At 42.3% G+C, this 22860-nt stretch overlaps 1 protein-coding gene across 1 annotated transcript in view; it reads left to right on the top strand.

The window, feature by feature from the left end:
* The first annotated feature begins 395 nt into the window (after nt 1–395).
* Nucleotides 396–22860, top strand: part of EPHX1 (epoxide hydrolase 1) — a 44441-nt gene continuing 21976 nt past the window's right edge. Inside the window, exons 1-2 of the mRNA XM_065400480.1 lie at nt 396–475; nt 1887–1966. The gene's annotated coding sequence lies outside the window, so the exon portion shown is untranslated. The remainder of the gene's footprint in view (nt 476–1886; nt 1967–22860) is intronic.

Genomic DNA, 22860 nt, shown 5'->3' on the forward strand with positions numbered 1-22860 from the left:
TTGCATTTCTAAGGGGTCTGGCCCTGCAGCATATGGGGGTTCACTCCCCTCCACGCAGCCACTGGGAACTTCTCTCCCACGCGCCGTGTCCACCCTCCCATCACTCCGGGTCCGACTCCCGCGAGGCACGGCAGGCCCAGGAGGGGCGGGCTCTGCTCCCAGGGGCAGGTGCCACGGCGGGCAGGGACCCCGCGGGGCCTCCACTCCCAGCCTGTCGGCAGGCGGGCGGGGCCGGGCCGGGCCGGGCCGCTGAGGAGGGGATGCCGGTCCCCCTCGCCCGGTCAGTGCGGCTGCTCCGGGTCCCGCGCCTCAGGCGGCGGGCGGGGCATGTGACCCGCCCTCTCCTCCCCTTGGCGGGCGGGCTCGCGTGGGCTGCCCCTGTCCCTGGCGGAGAGCAGCGCAGCGCAGCGCACAGCTCGCAGGGCCAGGCCCGCGCGCCGGACCCAGCGACGGATCCGCCCCCGCCAGCTCGCAGGTACCTGCAGCCTCTGGGGTCGCTTTAGCGGGAGGTCGATTCCCGCCGCGCCGCGAAGTTCCTGCCCCTGCTGGCCCTAGGACACCGACCCCTCAGCCCCGGCGCGCTGAGCGGGGATGTCCTGCTTCGCCCCCGCGGGAGAGAGCTGCCGGCCCTGCGGTCCGACCCGGGCCGAGCTCGCGTGCCCCGGGCCGCCCAGCGGTACAACCCTGCTGCGGCACGGGGGTGGGCCAGGGCTGAGACCTGCTGCCGCTGCGCACGGCTGGGAGTCTGGGCACACCCACGCTCTGATTTCAGACTTCAGCCTGGCAGAAGGCCCCCCGGCGCGTCTCGCAGTGCCCTGTTGGTGGTTATTGCTGGGAGGGGCACGAGTTAATACTGTAATCCAATTAAAATAAAAACATGATTTTTCAAAGCTGTTACCAGTAACTCTGTCTTACGGGGGGGGGGGGGGGGGGGTGAGTGTCAGTGTCCATTTCATTTTAAAACGAGCATTAGGGCGAGTCAAAAATGAAACGGGATTTCCCCCCCCCCAATTGTATTGTTTTCTACATTTAAAAAAAACAATTTGGAATAAGACTTTTAAAAATATAGAAATGTCCCATTTCGATGTTTCTGGAACAAAAAAAAAGTTTTGATGTTTTTGTTTTGAAATGAAATTTTGTTTAGAAATTTATTTTATATAACAATTATAAAGGGTTGAAGCTGAAACATTTCAGATTTGTCAAAAGAAATGTTTAGGCTGACATTAAAAGATTTGTTTTCTAATTTTGTGAATATTTTTGAAACTCTTGCCTTTTTGTCCTGATTTGTGATGATTTTTTTTTATTTTGAATTTTTTTGTGGGATGGAAAATATGTTTTCCAACTAGCTCTGAGCATAATGGTTATGAGGCTGCACTCTGCTCTTGCCACTTTCAGGCATTAAAACAAATAATCTTAAACATTTAATTTACTTCTTCCCTATTTCCTCAGTTTGGACACTGAAAAAAGATGGATCGCTCTCACTTTTGTTTATTCTATTTTCTAGTCAACAGCACTTTCATGTTTTTATGCATTTAGCACAACATTCAATGTTTTGGTTGTGAATACTGCAGAGGAGTGCATTAAACTGTTTCCACTGAAGACTGAAATCTAGAGAAAGATATGATGATGATGTTTCTGTTAGTCTCAAGTTTTGTAAACATTTACTTTTTTTACCGAGTGACGTCTTGTAATCATACTCCCATTCATGGGCATTAAAGACCAATTTTAGCTCTCAGATACATGCATGTGTGAGCAGCTTCATTGGAAACTCCCGGAGTTTAAGATTTGGTATTTCACTACCACTAGCCACCCTCCTCACAATTGAAAAATAAATGGTTTTCTGGATTTTCTTTTACTTTCTCTTCTGTTCTGCTTTTTGTTTTGAGGGTGACAGAGAAAAAGATCTGAGCTGAATCCAGTTTCTTCTAGCCCTTGTTGAGAATTACTTCAGCACACTGAGAGAGCAGTAAGTAGCAAAGTACAGTAGTTTCATTGAGATTAATCCTATTTCTTTTGTGTATTGTGTCTAGATTAAGTTACAAAAGGGCCTTGCTTACTATTACTGGAGGTTTGCCACTTGAATATGAGCCTCCCAAAAAGCTTGGCTAACTTTTTTCTTCACTAACTAGCCCTTTAGTAAGTGAGAGTGGATTCCTAAGATTCTGCTGCTGTCTCTGTGGAGAAGAGGGCTCTGGATCCAAACAGGAGAACCGAGAAATCAGAGCTTGGTAATGACTTTTAGCAGAATGATTACCCTGAATTAGTTTTATTAGAGATCCACAGCCCCAAGTCATCCAAAACTAGGAATAGGAATCTAAAATATTTTAAAACATTTTTGTTATGTGTGATTTAATCCTCTTTAGCCTATGATGAAGAACCTCCCAGAAAAGTGCACCCTAGGTATGAAGGAAAAGCATTGTTTTCAGCCTTGATTTGAATTATAGATTAATTATATAGACAGGGAAGGACCAGATGTGATGGTTTGTTGTTCCACCTCCCACCCCCACTACAGTGCTAAACTTTTGCTCCTACACTAGTCCCACTATTTCCATTCCTTCCCTCCTCCCCCACAAAAAAGCCAAAATACAGAATGTGCAGTTTAAATCAAGCTAGGCAGCCATGAGATCTCCGTGCCATTTGGGGGGAGGGATGCATTTTTTTTTTTTTCAATTGCCAGTGAAGATGATGTTAAAGTAAACGGGTGAGGTGGAGATCGTTTGAGGCTATGTCTACACTACAGAGTAAAATCAACGCAAGTTACACCAATGATCATAAACGGCTATAATTGCATCGCTTGCGCATGTTCACACAACACTCCTTGTGTCATCGGAGCCCGTCCACAGTTGGTGCTCTAGCGTTGACAGAGAGAGCAGTGCACTGTGGGTAGCTATCCCACTGTGCAACTTGCCACCTTCTGCATCGTCCCATGATGCAGTTTTTTCTGTCCCATTATTCCATGGACTTCCGACTACGTTTTGCGCTGTTTTTTAACAGCCCCTGTAAACTGTGCGCCCTCCATCTCTGCCTGAAAGCATGAATCCTGCACTGCTCTCTAGTTTTGTGATCAGTGTTACGAACACACTGCGGCGGATCATGCAGTATTTCATGAGCTTCAAATCTGAACAGGAATCCATGGTGCCTGTCCTGCTGTGTGCTGTGGAAAGAAACAATTCCAGATTAAGTTTGGTATTCATGGAGTAGCTGCAGACGGTGGATCGTCGCTTTTGGGCTCAGGAAACAAGCACAGAGCAGTGGGATCACGTCGTTATGCAGGTCTGGGATGATGAGCAGTGGCTGCAGAACTTTTGGACGTGTATAGCCACCTTTCTGGAACTGTGTGCTGAGCTCTCCTGCCCTGTCCTGTGGTGCAAGGACACCAGAATAAGAGCTGCCCTCTCATTGGAGAAGTGCATGGCAATAGGTGTGTGGAAGCTGGCAACTCCCGATTGCTACTGGTCAGTCGCGAATCAGTTTGGAGTTGGGAAGTCCACTGTGGGGGTTGTGTTCACGCAAGTGTTCAGGGCCATTAATCGCATCCTTTTATGAAGGACTGTGAGTGTGAAATGTGTGTGAAATAGTGGATGGCTTTGTGGCAATGGGATTTCCTAACTGCAGCAGGGTGATAGATGATACGCATATCTCAATGTTGGCCCTGGACCATCTTGTGACGGAGTACATCAATAAAAAGGGGTACTTCTCTGTGGTATTGCAGGCGCTTGTGGGTCACCGGAGTCATTTCACTGATATCAGCATGGGGTTGTCAGGGATAGTGCATGATGCACGCATTTTCAGGAACACTGGCCTGTACAGAAAGCTGCAAGCAGGGACTTTCTTTCCAGACCAGAAGATTCCAATGCGGGGTGTTGAAATGCCTAAAGTGATCCTGGAAGACCCAGCATATCCCTTACTGCCATAGCTGATTAAGCCTTACACGGGAAACCTGGACAGCATCAAGGAGCGCTTCAACAATAGGCTGAGCAGATGCAGAATGACTGTTGAATGTGTGTTTGGCAGGTTAAAGGCTCGCTGGCACTGCCTTTATGGCAGGTTAGACCTCAGTGAAGAAAATATTCCCATGGTCATAGCAGCCTGGTGTGCACTGCATAATATTTGTGAGGCTATAGGTGAAAAGTTTCCCCAGGGGTGGAGCGGGGAGGCAGATTTCCTTGTGGCTGATTTTGAGCAGCCAGATACCAGGGCTATTAAAGGGACACAGGGCGGGGCTATTTGAATCAGGGAGGCTATGAGGCACCATTTTGACAATGAGCACCAGTAACGTGTTTTACTGTAAAGCATTTTGCCATGCTTTGTTAACTTGTTGCCTTGAATGAAAATTTTGATGATTGCTTCCTGAACGTGATTTGTTGTCTGCAAATGTGCAAATTGCCACTGTGTATGAATTCCAGCAGCAACCATCATGTGTAGGAGATAAATAAAGATTAATAAAAATGTACTCTCTGAAAGAAAATCAAACAGCAATAACCAATACACACAAAAAAACGCTTTCTTTATAGGGACATAACACTAAGAGGAGCACTCTCTTGATGGAGGCTCTCATAGCTGTGTCTAAGTCCAGCTGCCACTGGGGAACCTGTCCAAAGGAATGGACTGAACGGGGTATACGACAGGCTGGGAAGATGCAAGGAGTTTCGGGAGGGCATAGCTAGCGGTTCCTTATGGGCTGCAGGAGGGAGCAAGCTCACGTGTGTTCCGCCTGCAGCACGATTAGGGACTTCAGTATCTCTCTTTGGTTTCCATCACTTTTATCATCCACTCCTGGTCCTCTAAAATTCTCTCTTCGCCCTGCTTCCTCTCTTGGCTATCTATTTTTAATTTTTCATTGATTGTCTCTCTCCACACCCTGTGTTCTTGTTCTGCGGCGTCAAAGGATTGGAGCACTCCTCAGAACATTTGCTCCTGGGTCACTTCCTTATCTGGTAGAGGCACTCCACCAGTGTCTAAGGGGTTCTCCTCAAGGCCACATCTGCAGAAACACAGGAAACAATAAACAGAGGCATGATAGTGCACTCACAGCATTGAATCATAATAGTAAAAAACCTCTTTCTGACTGTCCCTTGGCAAGCACATAACTCAAGCAAATGCCTTAAACATGGTGAGTTTGGCCGGGGTGGGGAAGAGGGCGTTCAAGATGAGGCAAAGGATCTAGGTGGTTTTTTAAGGGAATCACTGCAAGTGACTAGGGACAATATTGTAAATTCTGCCACCATTTTCCATAGGCGGGGGTCATTGAAGCCGATATCTCACTCCTGAGGGTAAGCAAGGTTGCAAAGATGCATTTCCTGCATAGGTGCAACTTCAGACTGAGTCCCTATGCTGCTCACCTATGTGCCGCTTTGGTCCCTGCACAAGTGATTGCCGATTGGCACGGGAAAGTTTCCTACAGCGGGGGAAGGAACAAAGCAGCTCTGCCAAGGAACCTTCCACAGAGGATTAGCGAGTACCTCCGTGAAAGTTTCCTAGAGATTTCACTGGAGGATTTATGTGAAATCTCGGTGTGCATCCGCAGGGCCCCACTGTGTAGTTGCATAGGAGAATGTGAAGCAGAGGTAAACACAGCTAGTCTTGTACATTTCTATCTCTTAACCTACTTCTAGCATATAACAAAGCAAAGGACAGCTCTACCTCATGTAACTGAGCAGTATCAACTCAAAATGAGCACTTACCAGAGCTCCCCTCCCCTACATCATGTGCACCACAGACGGAGTGCTGGGACTGGCTTGAACCCTCCGGGGTTGAGAAGAGATCCTGGCTCGTCATGGTATTGGACAACCCTGTCACCTGTCCCATCTCGTCCACCACTTTGTCCTTGGGGTTCAGTCCACTGTCTCCAGCCTCTCCCTGTCCCCCCGCCCCCAAAATATCCACAAGGCTCGTGGAGGTGGGGTCACTGCCGAGGATGGCATCTAGCTCCTTATAGAAGCAGCAGGTCTTCGGCACAGCATCAAAGTGATGGTTTGACTCCCTTGCTTTTTGGTAGGCCTGCCTCAGCTCCTTGATCTTCACACGGTGCTGATGCGTGTCCCATTGATAGCCCTTATCCAACATGCCACGAGAAATCTGACAGTAGATACCAAAATTCCTATGGCTGGAGCGGAGCTGGAACTGCACAGCCTCCTCTCCCCACAGAGCCAGCAGATCCAACAACTCTGGTGTATTCCGCACGGGAAATTGTTTAGTGCATGGAGCCACCATGGTCAGTTGGAAAGATGCCATGTGAGCAGTCCACGCCAAGCAAACAGGAAGTGGAATTTCAAAAATTTCTGGCCCTTTAAAGGGAGAGGGGCAGAGGCCTGTGTACCTGGGTGCAGGGCAGGGAAGTTCAAAGTGCTGACCAGAGCAGTCATGATGGGCATTGTGGGACACCTCCAGGAGGCCATTTACAGTGACATAACCAAGCACAGTGTATACATTAACACTGCGTCAATCTAACTTTGCTGCAAAAAGCTCTATGCCTCTTGTTGAAGTGGTTTTTATTTTGTTGGCATAGCAGGAGAGTTAAATCAGCGGGAGGGAGCATTGTGTGTACACCTCCACTGTTTTGTCGACGAAAGCTGACTTTTGTCGACAAAACTGTGTAGTGTAGATGAGGCCTTAGTTTGGTCTCGGTAGCATGAACAGGAAGTTTCCCCTAAGCAGACTTTCTAAGCAGATGGAATGGGAACTACAGTTCCCAGGCAGTCTTTCTAAGTATGATCTCACTTGCCTAATTGCATGTTCCACCCAAGCTATGCGTATTCCTGATAGCATTTTATTATTGCTTGCTTATTTTATTTGTAACAGTCAGGGCCTGCTCTGGCTTTTTGGCCGCCCCAAGCAAAAAAAAAAAAAACCACGGGGCGGCCAGAACTGCAAAGCAAACAAAAACCTGCGGCGCGGCCGGAGCGCGGGTGCAGGGGGACCGGCTAGCGGGGGGGAGGGAGAGGGAGCGGGCGAGAGAGAGAGAGAAGGGGGGCGGCCAGGGCTACAGCGGGGCGCTGCCACACGGCCCCTCCTGCCCTGCCGCCTGCCGGGAGGGCTCCGGTCGGCGGGGTGGGAAGGACGAGGACTGCCCTGCCAGGCTTGCTGCAGGGCTCTCCTGTCCTCCGCGCCGCCGCCCCCTACAGGGCGGCCGGAGCGGAACAAAAAAAAAAAAAGCGTCTGTGCTGCCCTAGGATTGGGTGGAATGTCGCCTCGTTCAATCTGCCACCCCAAGCACCAGCTTGCTCAGCTGGTGCCTGGAGCCGGCCCTGGTAACAGTTATTTGGCATCCACTAAAGATTTGTCCATATTTTTTGGTTCAGACAGAATAAAAAAACTAGAATTCTTCGCAGGGTGTTTCACAACACATAGTCTCTGATGTGGGGGATAGCAGAGTGGTTGTTTTTTTTAAATAGACTCTAAATGGGGATATGATGTTGAACTTTTTGTCTCATGGGCCATTTGCCAATCCTGAAATCTGTGATGGGTACCCATTCGAACACAGTGTCCCTTGCTGAGCAAGCATATCAGGGGTCAGGGAAGAAAATCTTTTAAGGTCTAATGACCATATTTTATCGCATAACTGAACAAACTGAAAAGGATAAGACAGAATCCTCAAGTCTGGCTAAGTTTATTGGAACTCATCTTTAATTTGACCCTGCTGCTGCTGGCATGCAATTAAAATATAATCCTAATCGGGGATGTTGTTGATCTTTTCTTTAATGGTTGTGAAATAGGCCATTCTTTCCTCCCATACTTTCATGCAGTTGAGCCTGTGAGACGAGATCACTCTTCATGGGATACATTCTGGAATTATACTCTGGCTACAAAGGCAGTGTTCTTGTACGCAGCCATATTTTGGTTGGCATACCTCCCTCCCCAACAAACATTATTCAGACCCAAAATGGGAATAATTTGTGTGTGAGGCGGTTGTGTAGGTTCTTATGCAGGGTCAGGAAATATACATGTACAGACATGTAAACCAAACCCGTTAAACTGTAGGCCTCTTTCCAATAACACCACTCCCTTCCTTGGAGTGGATTTTCAGGTGTAGGGTAGAACAGGCAAAGATAGCTTCTGTTACATGCTGCTCCTGAACATTCAAAAAGCAAAGCAAAGCACTGTATTTTTTTTTTAAGTGTATAATGGTTTGTCTAAATTAAAAGTTGTTGTGGGTTAACTTGAACTGTTTTGTGAGAAAGTGCTTTGTGTCCACACACAATTTTTTCATAGAATATCAGGATTGGAAGGGACCTCAGGAGGTCATCTAGTCCAACCCCCTGCTCAAAGCAGGGCCAATCCCCAGACAGATTTTTGCCCCAGATCCCTAAATGGCCCCCCTTAAGGATTGAACTCACAACCCTGGGTGTAGCAGGCCAATGCTCAAACCACTGAGCTACCCCCTCCCCCCATTTGTTGCAAATCATCTGATGTTTTAACCCACATTAATACACTCCCTTTGGGAGTGTGTATACTGAGGTGTAGGATGAAGTTACCCAGAACAAAGTAGGTGTAGATGTAACCCCATCCTGAAACAACTGTTCTATATCTGGCAGTCCTGCTGGTATCCCATGCTGCTTTGCTGGCTACCTGGGTCAGCTTGTCTATTTACCTGTGTGCCCTCTACTGTTCTGGAATCATCTTGATGTGACTGTCACCTCCTTGTTTAAATGGTGTTATGCAGCCAAGTGTGGCTGTTCATGATTCCAGCTCATGGAAATGATTATTCAGCAGCCATGCCTCATGCTCCTGTGTGGTCCCGGGCTGAGGTCCTGGACTTCATTGTCCGAGGTCCTGGACTTCATTGTCCTCTGGGGAGAGGTGCGAATCCCAGCCTATCTGAAGAGCAGTCACCATAATTCACATGTCTGCAAGTGTCTATCAAAACAAACAAAGGAGAGGGGGCACTCCGAGAACCTGATCTGATGCTACCACAAGGGAAAGGAGCTCTGGCTGTGTTTTAGTAATGTCAGGGTCAATAATAAGGACCCTGGTTGAACTTGCATGGTTTGGCAGCTATTGTGATGAGCTGGACTATTATTTTGCACTGGACTTTTAATTTTGCATCATGTTATGTTTGTTCAATAAAGTTTTTTTCTTTTACTATTCACAATGTTAAACTTGATGTATTATTTGTTTTTTTATTAATCATTAATTGAAAATGTCATGACATTCTTTTTTTGAAAATTTCATAAGAGCCTTATGTGATTCAATAAAATCCCCACCTGCAGTGTACTAAACTCCGTCCACCAGTAGATATAAATGTTAAGACACATGCACTGATCATTCCTATCCTGTTCCATTAGTCAGTGCTAGTACTGGAAATAAGGTGTAAATTTTTAACTGAGAACAAAATGGAACAAATTACCAAGGGTCATGGTGGATTCTCCATCACTGACAAATTTTAAATCAAGATTGGATGTTTTTCTAAAAGCTGTAGGAATTGTTTTGGGGAAGTTCTATGGCCTGTGCTATACAGGAGGTCAGACTACATGCTCACAATGGTCCCTTCTGTCGTTGGAAACTATTAATCTAGTTGGCTGAGCTCACAAGTGGCGGCTAACTTGCTGAAGCCACTGCAGGAAAAGATTAAGCACTAGTATCTTCTCGATTCCATCTTCCTCAGGGGCCTATATGTCCTTGGCTCTGAAATCATTGCACAATATGACGTATATTTGCAGTATTCTGTTTGAATTAATCACTGTGATGATCACAATGCTCAGCAATGTTTCTTCCATGCTGTCTGACACTGCTTTAAAAATAGCGCTGGCTCGTAACGATGGATGATGGAATGAAATGAGAGGAATCATGGGAATTATTTATTTTGATCCCAAGTCCCAGATTTCAAGTGCCTTTTGGTAATTATCTCACAGTCATAGAAATGTAGGTCTGGAATGGACCTCAAGAGGTCATCTAGTCCATTCCTCCATACTGAGACAAGACCAAGTACACATAGATCATATCTGATGGGTGTTTGTCTAACTTGTTCTTAAAAACCTCCAAGGATGGGGATTCTACAACCTCCCTTTGGAACTTATTTCAGTATTTAACTATGTGCAGCAAAAATAATCCCAGAATGCATAGAGTTTAGTGGGGAAGCACTGTACCAGGAGATGTCTGCCCAGAATGCTGACTGCTTGTTTTGAAACCGTGCAGCGCTGTGTGCATGCAGTGATCCCAAAGGGTGCTTAGCTGGGGATTACAATGTGGTGTTGACAGACTGCTTGTGCAGCCATTGTTCTGGATCACATAATGCAGATACACAAAACCTGCAACAGCTTTCAAGTGCAGACAAGCTTAGTCCAGAACTTTGATGCTTTAAAATGTAAATGTAATGGAGACTTGGATAAAATTGGAACAGATTCACCCTTGTTAAATGTACAATCCAGTCTTGATGTAGCTGGTGAACAGATATCTGTTGTTTAAGAACAGCATGGGAGGCCCACAATACTGCTTTTTTATAATATGTGTATATATTTCATATTTTGGGGAATATTATACTGAAACATTGTTCTGTATAGACAATATGGATTCATATTTCAAGTTAGAAAGGTAAGTATTTTGCTACATTGTTCAGGATTAGTGCAGTATATTCCAATTTAGATTTTTTTTATTTTTAATTTAAAAATTAGTTGGCTAGCAGGAATCATGCACACAAAGCTTGTTGTGGGGACGCTACCCTGGTACAGTATCATAGAAATGTAGGGCTGAAAGGTACCTCGAGAACTCATCAAGTCCAGCTTCTCTGAGCTGAAGCAGGACCAAGTAAACCTAGACCAGCCCTGAAAGATGTTTGTCCAGCTAGTTTTTAAAATCTTCCAATGATGGGGACTCCATGTCCTCCTTTGGAAGCCTATTCCAGTGCTTAACTACCCCTAGAATTAGGAAGTTTTTCCTAATATCTAACCTAAATCTCCCTTGCTTCAGATGAAGCTCATTACTTTTTGTCCAATCTTCACTGGACATGAAGAGCAACTGATCACCAATCCTCTTTATAATAGCCCTTAACATACTGGAAGACAGTTATCAGGTCCCCCCTCAGTTTTCTTTTCTCAAGACTAAACATTCCTAATTTTTTTAACCTGTCCTCATAGGTCAGTTTTTCTAAACCTTTTGTCATTTTTGTTGCTCACCTTTGGACTCTCTCCAATTTGTCCACATCATTTTTGTTGCTCTCCTGTGGACTCTTTCCAGTTTTTCCACATCTTTCCTGAATTGTGGTGCCCAAAACTGGACATAGTTCTCCAGCTGGGGCCTCACCAGTGCTGAGTAGAGCGGAACAGTTACCTCCTGCGTCTTACATACAACACTCCTGTTAATACACCTCAGAATCATATTAGTCTTTTTTGCAACTGCATCACATCGACGACACATATTCTGTTTGTGGTCCACTATAATCCCCAGATCCTTTTAAGCAGTAAGACCACCTAGGCAGTTATCCCCCATTTTGTAATTGTGCATTTGATTTTTCCTTCCTAAGTGAAGTACTTTGTACTTGTCTGTATTTAATTTTATCTTGTTGAATTCAGACCAATTCTCCAATTTGTCAAGGTCATTTTGAATTTTAAACCGGTCCTCCAAAGTGATTGCAACCTCTCCCTTGGTGTCATCTGCAGATTTTTATAAACATACTCTCTACTCCATTATCCAAGTCATTAATGTAACTATTGAATAGTACCAGATCCAGGACTGACCCCTACGGGATACAACTAGATACGCCCTCCCAATTTCAGAGCAAACCATTGAGGCATAAGAGAGGAAACATTTTCTCTGCTTCAGACCAGTGTAATGGAATGCTTTTTTTTAAGAGTCCTGAGGGGCAAAGATAATGCTGCAATTTCAACTTACATAAAAATCCCTATCACAGCACATGATCTGGTACAAAGGTCCTGGAAGGTAATAGTAGAAAGCAAATGGCATAAGGGAACCAGAAAAAAGCATATTTTTACACAGTCTGAAAGCTTTGTAAGGGCATTTTTGTTTAACCTATGAAATTGTATTTGGTCTGTAATTAAAACCATTTGCTTTAGTACTACTTTTAGGTAGCACTTCTGCTATATTTACATTTTGTACGGTGAATGTAGGAGGAAACCAGACCTTTCTATTTTAATCTCATTGATCGTTTTACAGTCATTCTTTGTGTGAGATAATTTGGAGATCTTAAGTATATCATAAATGCCTTGCCTGATTTATTACTATACCATTGTCTGACAGTTAAATTGCATCTTTAGATGTAAATACTTGGGGAGTGAACCTAGTCTCACAAGGCTGTGCTATCAGAATCAGGCCCTTATTTTCTCTTTACTTGGCTACAATAACAATGCTCTTCATTTTCAAAGCATTCTATGAACATTGACTAATCCTCACAAAACCTGTCAAAGGAGGCCAGTGTTGTATATCTTTTACCAATGGGGAAATTGAGGTAGAGAGGCTAAATGGGGAGATTTTCAAAGGCACAAAGAGCAGTTAGGCACCTAACATATAAAAAATCAATGGAAGTTAGGTGCCTAACTGCCATTTGTGCCTTTGACAATCAGTCCGTGAGTGAATAGCCCCTAGGACACAGATGAAATCTTAGTCTGAGCAGGTTTTACTGTACTAGAGTTTCTGGCTGTAGCATTGGGCTCGTACATCTTGACTAGATGTTTTACCCAAGTAAATTTCATAAGTGTAAATGTATGTACCCCAACTTGTTTAACTTGTGGGTTTTTAAAATCCATTTGTTCTGAATTCATTAGTTTCTTCTACCTTGGGGAGGATATGGTGCTGCAGTCAAAATCCACTACAGATATCATATAGTCAGGGAACTGTAGGTGGAAAAGTTAAGTCCTCCTAAATAGCCAAAATCAAACATAACCTTTACCTATATGAGATGCACAATATGTGTTTTTTTGCCATCATCAGATTTTAGAATGCATGCATACGATATCATCCAAGAATTTCTGCTAATTATAATCCTTCCTTAAAAGTATGTACTGTAGTATAATCTTTTAATCGTTATTATATATATATATAAAGAAATTACTTTTAGCAAAGCCCATAGACGTGTAATTATCCTTTTAAGTAGCTTTATAGCCACAAAAACTTAGTGTGAGAAGGACTGTGAAACAAGTTATAACTCCACAGTAAAACACACACAGTCATTACACCATAGTTAATTGCAGTTGGTAAGTATACATACTTCAAGAAAGGTTGGTATAATTAACATCTGAAAACTAGAGTTCCCAGGAAATTTTGCTTCAGGGGTAACGGTATTGTTCAGTAAGGTGCAGTTTTTGGCTTAAAAGGTAATAAAATGAGATGGGGTAGAGGAAACTTAATGTTTAGTTGTAGGCAAAATTAATGGATTATCTCATACACATACTTCACTAGGGATTTCTTAATGTTACAGATGGAACATTAGAATTCCATAGTCAGGCAGACAGAGGTAAAACCTTATCCTTACAGTTGAGGCGAAGTAGCCTATGTCCCAGAGAGCTTGTGAGAGAGCTTTTCTCTAATAACACACAGAGAAATCCAGAACAAGGACAATCTCCTTTAACTTGCAGACTCAGAACACAGCAGAGTTCCAATTACTGTCAGTGCCCCCAGAGAATAGTTACTTGGGAAATAGAGTCCCAGGCCACTTTCTGAAGAGCTTTTGTCTGCTCATAATTAATACTGAAGACACTTTCCCCTTTCTGAATACTTGTACTGAATCATTCCTGAATTCTTTTTCTCTGAATACATTAATTAAAAGCACTATGATGTATGTGAATGGGATGTTTGCATAAATAATAGTGTGATTTATTTGTTCTATCTCTTATAACTACAAATAATTTTTCCTTATTTTTGTTCTAGTCTGCAGCAGACTTGATTTTTTTTTCGTTTGAACTTGGTGTGAAGAAACTTAAATGAGACTTCTCAGTTTTCTTTATGTAGCAAGGCTACAATTGCATCTGTGTTCTGAACACATCCCACGAAACTGATGTGAGACAGAGCTTGCTCTCAAGTTAAACAGTTCAGTACTATAAGGACGTGCCAAAGTAAACTCTAATTGAGAACACTGTTTCCTCTCTACTTCTTCTCGTCTCTTAGTGGTAATTACTCTGATGTTGTTGTGGATACAGATATGACATTTAGAAATGCAGCTTTTAAATCTAGCATAACGTAAGCGCTTCAGTTGTTGCTAACCAAAAAGCTGAAATAGCAAGGAGATATGTGCCTGTTACATATTTACTTTGGCACATCCTTCTGGTGCTGCAGTGTCTAACAGAAAGTGACGATTACCATCTGTTCCCTCCCGTCTTATCATCAAAGATTCCCTTCTTCACTTAGAATCAGCTCTTCATCGGGAGATTCTATCCCTTTCTCCATGGACACAATTCTTTTTTTTAAACAAACATTCCTGTTTTTTACTCCCAGCTTTACGCTGTCATTTTCTCTGTCTCTTTCTGCTTGGAACTATCCCATTATTTTAAATCCACCAGGCACATCCTCATCTTCACCCTCCTGAAAATGCTTCCTTAAAAGTAAACCCATGTCTTCCAGTAATCCTTGCCTTATTCTCACCAATAATTTCTCCACACCTTACCTTTACTGAACTGTTGTCCTATGTCTTGTCTTCTCCCTGCTAATCTTAGATTATAACTCTGCATGGCATGAACACCCTGTACATTGCTACATACTCTGCTATATAAATTATTACTAATGCATGGGCAAGTTTTACTGACTTAGTTTGCTAATAGTGGTTGGATAGGAAGAGGTTTATAGATTTTCTGAATGAGAAATACGTTCTCACTCTCTGATCTGCTTGGAATCATCATAAAGAATTAGCAAATGAATATCATACTGTATACAGAAGATATACGTCTAATACCAATTTGCGTAGAATGTATCTCGTTCATTTAGATCAGGGGTCAGCAACCTTTCAGAAGTGATGTGCCGAGTCTTCATTTATTCACTCTAATTTAAGGTTTCGCGTGCCAGTAATACATTTTAACGTTTTTAGAAGGTCTCTTTCTGTAAGTCTATAACATATAACTAAACTATTGTTGTATGTAAAGTAAATAAGGTTTTTAAAATGTTTTAAAAGCTTCATTTAAAATTAAATTAAAATGCAGAGCCCCCCGGACTGGTGGCCAGGACCCGGGCAGTGTGAGTGCCACTGAAAATCAGCTCACGTGCCGCCCTCAGCATGCGTGCCATAGGTTGCCTACCCCTGATTTAGATAAAGACCAGACTAAGGGAAGTGTTGGAATTGATACTACCAACACAGGGGAGAAAGAATAAGATCCTGGAAGAATATGACACTTGTTAGACACAGGACTCTGGGTTTGGGAGACCTAGATGCTATTTTTAGCTTTTCCTTCAGATTTTCTGTTAATGTTTTGGGATCACTTATTGACTTGAGTCTGAGTTTTACTTTAATATCTTGCAATAGTGTTGTGCCCTCAGTTTTCCTACCTATAGCAGGAGGATAGTAATGTACCTCAAAGTGATGTTGAGGCAAACTTCATTAGTCTTTGTAAAGTGCTTTGAGATTCTGATGGAAAGAGCTATGGAAGTGTGGATTATTAATATTTCTTTTCATATATTAAAACTTAACAGTTAAAGTAAGGATCAAGGTGTGGTGGTCCCGTCTGGCCTTAAACTCTGACTTTAAGACAGTTCTTTGGGGAGTTTATTTTTGGATTGTGGGGTTTTCTAGGTGACTCTTAGTTGCTGGTTTTTATTGCTGATTTTTACATGCATGTTGCACTCTTTTTTGTTTACTTGTAACTTTTGTTTTTAGTTATTACTGTTTAGGTGTCCAAAAGTGTCAGCCATAGGCACTCACAGGCTGCATCTTAGCAAAATTATTTCACATTGATTTTTGTGTACTGAATTGTATTGACTGAACTACTATTTTGTAAGGATCAGGGAATGTGTACTTGGTAATTAAAGGACCCAATCCTGCAAGCCTTCTGCGTGGAACTCCCTGGAACATCAATGGGAGGTCATGTATGGGGGACTTGCAGGACTGAACCCAAGTTGAGGTAATTGTGTAAAGTTATATGCCTGAGTTGAGACCATTTAATACATCTTGTTTACTTATATGGCTGGAATGTTGAAATTGGAGTTAAAGGTAGCTGTGTTAATTAAAAACACCCACAACTGGATTACACTGAAGAGTATACAACAGCAATTGATTATAAAGTTATATAAAAGTAGCATGTGAAAGACAAGAAATTAATAGTTGAATACTGGATGATCTACTAGAAAATGTTATACAATAGTGAATTTGCCTGGGAAATAGAGTAGGGGTAAAACTGTTGGAGATGACTCGTGAAACCCCTATTCCTGATTAAAAACCCTGGTGTGTGTATGTACATGCAATCCTGTGTATATGTGGTGCCAGATTCTGTCCTTGGTGGGGATTGCAAAAGTAATGTAACTGAGAGGAAACTTTCATCTGTATTATTTGCTAAATAAAAGGGGTGTCAAAAGTATTTTGTGCCAGACTGTTTTACTAGAGTAACTCCATAGAGGCACTTTTTTATGTGGGTGTGAGAAACTGGATGCTTTTGCTCTTTTTGGGGTTACAGTCTGAAGTTTATTAGTGGGATAATGGAAATTAAAATCCTACTCGATCCAACCCATGTTGTTGAGTATAAAACTGATTTCTGTAGAGCAGGGGTAGGCAACCTATGGCACGCGTGCCAAAGGCGGCATGCGAGCTGATTTTCAGTGGCACTCACACTGCCCGGGTCCTGGCCACTGGTCTGGGGGGCTCTGCATTTTAATTTAATTTTAAATGAAGCTTCTTAAACATTTTAAAAACCTTATTTACTTTACATACAACAATAGTTTAGTTATATATTATAGACTTATAGAAAGAAACCTTCTAAAAACGTTAAAATGTATTACTGGCACGCAAAACCTTAAATTAGAGTGAATAAATGAAGACTCGGCTCACCACTTCTGAAAGGTTGCTGACCCCTACTGTAGAGTCATGACAAATTCCGAACAAATTTTCCACCCTGGTGGATTGTGCCAAAAATTATTTGACTAAACTTTGGCACTGCAGAAATCCTCCAGCAGCTGCTGTTTGTATATTGTCCCAAACAGAAATGTTTGAAAATAGAGAAATGTATACATATTTCAAAAACAAGGCTTGTTCTTGATCCTTGAATCACTGTTATACATGTGCAGAGATGATAGGTCAGATTTTGCCCTCTTACTCCATGCAGCCCCACAAACTTTTTTTGGATTCAGTGGGGTTGCAAAGGTGTAATTGAGAGTAGAACCACAAGTACAGTGTTTTAGGCACAGATGCACAATGCCAACTAATGTTTGGATACAGATGTTTACATTTGTAACTCTGCCATTGGAACACATCAGTAATAACTTTTTAAATCACATGTGCTATAGTTTTTTGGTTTTGTTTTTTACTTAAGCCTGAAAAATACACTTGTAATTTTGTTGCTTTTAAATTAAGTTTATGGAGATATCCCATCTCCTAGAACTGGAAGGGACCTTGAAAGGTCATTGAGTCCAGCCCCCTGCCTTCACTAGCAGGACCAAGTACTGATTTTGCCCCAGATCCCTAAGTGGCCCCCTCAAGGATTGAACTCACAACCCTGGGTTTAGCAGGCCAATGCTCAAACCACTGAGCTATCCCCCCTCCAATTAGAAGGTTGCCAGATAATAGTAATGTATTAAACTCAACCCCGCTCACCGATGTGGGTTTTTTCCCCACTTTTTTCTCCTGGATGGTCCTCTGAACTCCTGAGACCCAGGTATTGGAAAACCATTCCCAGAGAGTAATCATCAGTGGTTCACAGTCATGCTGGAAGGGCATAATAGGTGGGGTCCCGCAGGGATCAGTTCTGGGTCCGGTTCTATTGAATATCTTCATCAGTGATGTAGATCAGTGGTCTCCAAACTTTTTTGATCGCGCACCCCTATCAGTAAACAGTTTTTTGAGCATGCACCCCCTGCCGTGCTGGCTCTACCATTTTTGCCAAAGCAACAACAACAAAAAAAGCCACTCGGACTCCCGCCCTTTTGGCAAAAAAAAAAAAAAAAAAGCGCTCCTCCTGCTGTTCACCCCCAAGGATCCTCTTGCACACCCCACTTTGGGAGACCACTGATGTAGGTAATGGCATATAGAGTACACTTTTAAAGTTTGCAGACGATACCAAGCTGGGAGGGGTTGCAAGTGCAATGGTCTGAAGTAAATAGGATGAAATTCAATAAGGACAAATGCAGAGTACTCCATTTAGGAAGGAACAATCAGTTGTACACATACAAAATGGGAAATGACTGTCTAGGAAGGAGTACTGTGGATAGGGATCTGGGGGTCATAATGGACCACAAGTTAAATATAAGTCAACAGTGTAATGCTGTTGCAAAAAAAGCGAACATATTTCTGGGATGTATTAGCAGGAGTGTTGTAAGCAAGATGCGAGAAGTAATTCTTCCGCTCTACTCTGCGCTGATTAGGCCTCGACTGGAGTATTGTGTCCAGTTCTGGGTGCCACATTTCAGAAAGGATGTGGACAAATTGGAGAGAGTCCAGAGAAGAGCGACAAAAATGATTAAAGGTCTAGAAAACATGACCTATGAGGGAAGATTGAAAAAATTGGGTTTGTTTAGTTTGGAAAAGAGAAGACTGCTAGGGGACATGATAACAGTTTTCAAATATGTAAAAGATTGTTACAAGGAGGAGGAAGAAAAATTGTTTTTCTTAACCTCTGAGGACAGGACAAGAAGCAATGGGCTTAAATTGCAGCAAGGGAGGTTTAGGTTGGACATTAGCAAAAAACTTCCTAACTGACAGGGTGGTTAAGCACTGGAATAAATTGCCTAGGGAGGTTGTAGAATCTCCATCATTGGAGATTGCTAAGAACTGGTGTCAAGGCTGATTCCCTACTCTGGCACTTCGAGTGCAGAAGGTGAGGGCCCGCAAGGATTCTAAAAATTAATACTGGCCACTCCAGGCTTGTATTAAACTCCCAAGGTTACAGCTTTTCTCTTACCTTGGATTGGTAGATGCTGCCACCACCCAAGTGCAGAACCCCTTTGAGAGACCAGGAAGGCTCACTTGGGAATTCCTTCCTATGGGGTACCCTCAAGCCCTTTAACCCCCCCTTTGGGGAAGAGCTGAAAAAAGAGGGGGGGGGGAAGAAATCAGCTGTTGCCACCAGCTTATTAAACAACATGTGCACAAACCTCTTAAGACATAAAGATCCAATTCTGTTCTTAAAAAAGGTAAATTTTATTAATAAAAAAAAGGAAGAAAATACATCTGGGAATTTAGGCATTTGCTATATTTAAAAAACAAACACTACAAGGATTAAGCATCAAGAATAGCTTTCTTGAGGTCCAGCTTAAAGGTTACAAGCAAAACAAAAAGCACCTGGGGTTAGTACAGAGGAATCCACAAGCCATAACAAAATAAAAGGAATAAACGTAATCGCGTCTTCCTAGACATTTCCTGATCTACTTACATATCTGGAGTTTTTGAATTAGTAGTTTCGAGGTATGATATTGATGATTTTTTCATACCTGTCCCAACTGCTTACAGCATAGCTCTGTCCTGTCCACCTCTCCCCGGAGAACAACCACAGACAGAGTCCTAGCCTTCCCATTGGCTCTCTTGGCCAGGTGCCCATTCACCTCTTTTTACCTATGCATAGCAGTGAGACTTTTTAACCCTTTACAGGTAGAGCAATTAGAGAACAGCTACTAAGAAGGATTTTATAACTACTGGCTAGCTGGGTGTCCATAAAAGGGAGCTCCCTCCCCTCCTTTCATTTATCACAACAGGTTAGACAAACACCTGTCAGGAATGGTCTCGACTTAGTCCTGCCACAAGTGCAGGGGACTGGTCTAGATGACCTCTCAAGGTCCCTTCCAGTTCTATGATTTTTCCCCACTTTTCTGTTGCTTGTTCCTTCAAGGATCCACATTGTGACTAATCTAGTTCCAGTCAAATAGGGGCCCCTTCTGGAGCAAAAAAATAGCACTTCTGAATCAGGCAGCAGATTACTATTTAGCATCAGAAGAGTACACTGGAAAAGAAGATCCCTGCCTTGCTCCTGACCTGTTAGAGCTGCAGAACATTGTCAAGCACTCCCAGTGGTTTAGTTGAGCAAGTTCAAGCTGATTTATACCTTAACGTTTTTAAACCCTGTAATAAAATTTTTGTCCCATTAGATATACATCTCTACCCCGATATAACGTGACCCAATATAACACGAATTCAGATAGAACGCGGTAAAGCAGTGCTCCGGGGGGGCGGGGCTGCGCACTCCGGTGGATCAAAGCAAGTTCGATATAACGCAGTTTCACCTATAACGTGGTAAGATTTTTTGGCTCCCGAGGACAGCGTTATATCAAGGTAGAGGTGTATTGGCAAAGAGTGATCTGTCTGGAGAGGTACTAGTGTAAGGGTTTATTGTAAATCTGTAAATAAAGGGAGTGAATGCAAGCATGTTATCAATAAAACATAAAGAGTGTTTGTATAACAGCATGAAAATACATTTAAACTTAAATAACTTCCAAATTGAATTATTTTTCCAGCACAGAAGTTACAGACCAATCAATGCTAAGTCTGCTTGCAGTAACCTCACGGTCTGCTGGTAAATAAAAATTAGTGACAACAAAACATATTAAATCAGAGTCATCATAATCTCAGATATCTGACTGAAAGTAGCGAGCCCGGTTTTAAGGCTAATGGTCCATCCATATAGTAGTTTACATTCTTGGGCCTGTGTGATTAACAGCACCTCTCAGAACCATATGTCTTGCATATTATGTGTTCTGCAATATCTGGGCGAAGTAGGATGAGGTAATCCTTTATATTTTTAGAGTGGCATTCTGTTGTAGGGGGAAGAGCTTTAGCTCTGAGACTCACTAACATGGGTTTCAAAGTCCTGCCTGTCACTTACCCACCCTGCTGTAAATTTTCTGCAAAGGCAGGCTGTTTGTCTTTCTTTTAACCCTTAATGTTGTTTTAACTGATTTTTAAAAAATAACTTGTTGGCTTTTTGTTGTTGCTAAGAATAGCTGTGTTACCTTCAGGCACCTCCATTTCAATCCAGGCTTGACCAAATCTATGGCAGTTTGAGGTGCAGCAGGGTACATTTCACTATCCTCTCAGAACTCTGCACCTTGGTGGGAAAAGATCCCAGCAGTAAGCATTGGAAGTACAATGCATCATTCTGCCTCTCTTTCTCCAACTTAATCTAACTCTAAGAATTATTTTAACAATCTTAGATTCATCAGATGATGAAAAATGACTTATTTCAAGGGTGCATATGGAGAAGGCCATTTTGTTTTGTAATGTACCCAGGAAAGTTCAGCTCAGATGCAACATCTGGCTGTCAGCTTAGTTTCTAGCCCTCTTGATTGAAGCACAAATAATTGAAATGACTTCTCCTTGGCTAACACAGTGAGACAATGGTTCAGTTAAGGTTTGAAACCAAGACTTTCTTTGCTTCCTGATCTCTGCAAGAGCCACTATAAACCATTTGGTTCTCTTAATCATGAATGCTTAATATTAATGCTTCCCACCATCCCCACTGAATGAAGAAATAATTGGATACGGATGGGTAGAGCAGAATGTGTCTTAATTCATTGCTCGGATATGACTTGTAGGAATACTACCAAAACAAAAGCACCAAAAAAAAAAAAAAAGTTGCCGAACTAATATGATGTTTGTAATCATCACATTGTTCACTCTACTTGTGTGGTTGATCCCTTTCCCCTGTCCTTTGTCTCTTTAGATGGTCATTTCTTTAGGGTAAGGACTGTCACTTATTCTATATATGTACAGTAAGCTAGGACAGTGGAGCCCTGTTCTTGACTGGCCCCTAGGCACTATTGCAATAAACATAAGTAACAGAAGTTGGGTGTTATTGAGTAATTCTCCGAATTGAAAATGGATCCTATCAATGTAATGCTTTAACTTTCTTTGATCTATGGGTGTGCTGAATTTGTTTTATTGAAAGTTTTACAAAGCCTAGTGTTGTTAAAAGAAACCGCTGCTATGAATATTAAAAAAATAGAGGTTTTTTTTTTATTGTGACTTAAACATTCCTGTGCAGTGTCTGCAAATATTTCAGTTTTGGATTAGTGCACTAGATTCAAAAAGTGAAACTGACCATAAACAAAATTGAATGTGAACAAGAGTTCATTCAATGAAATTAAAGGTAACGAACTTAAAACTGGTAAAAAGGAAATACTCCCCCCTCCCTCCCACAAAGCACAGTAAAACTTTGGAACTAATTGCCTAGGCATCATTGAGGCCAACAGCTTAACAGTGTTTAAAAAAGGATGAGATGCTTGTATGGATAATGAGAACATCCACAGTTATTGTAAGAGACAAACTCTTCAAGGCTTAAGGCACTAAGTGATGGGAGTTAGGAGGAAAGTCCCCCTATGAGCCAGGGAGCCATTATGGTGATGGCTGCTGTTGGAGACAGGGTATCAGAGTAGATGTGGTCTGATGTCATATGGCAGTCCCCATGTTCCTATGAAACTGTTCAGTCTATTTTTACTGTACAAATGGAGTGAAATGGAAACCAAACTGAGAATATGGTGAAAAATAAACTAGATTTTAATATTCACTTTTAATCATTTAAGGTGTTGTAAGGAAATGTTTTTTTAAAATGAGATTTTTAAGCAGACAATATCTGTTTTCAAATGGATGAGTTTCGTTTTTATAAAAATTTTAAAAAACAAAAAAAAATGTACTAAGTCTTTGTTACTTTATTTAGCTGTTAAGAATATGTCTTAAAATGTGTTTTTGAAAGGAGCAAAACAAAAACATAATTCTTTGCTAGACTGCTCATAAGAAGGTACCATCTAGGATATTTATTTAAACAATATCCATGAAGGGTCATTCATTCTGAG

This window comes from Emys orbicularis, chromosome 3 (assembly GCF_028017835.1).
Source record: "Emys orbicularis isolate rEmyOrb1 chromosome 3, rEmyOrb1.hap1, whole genome shotgun sequence".
NCBI lineage: Eukaryota > Metazoa > Chordata > Testudines > Emydidae > Emys > Emys orbicularis.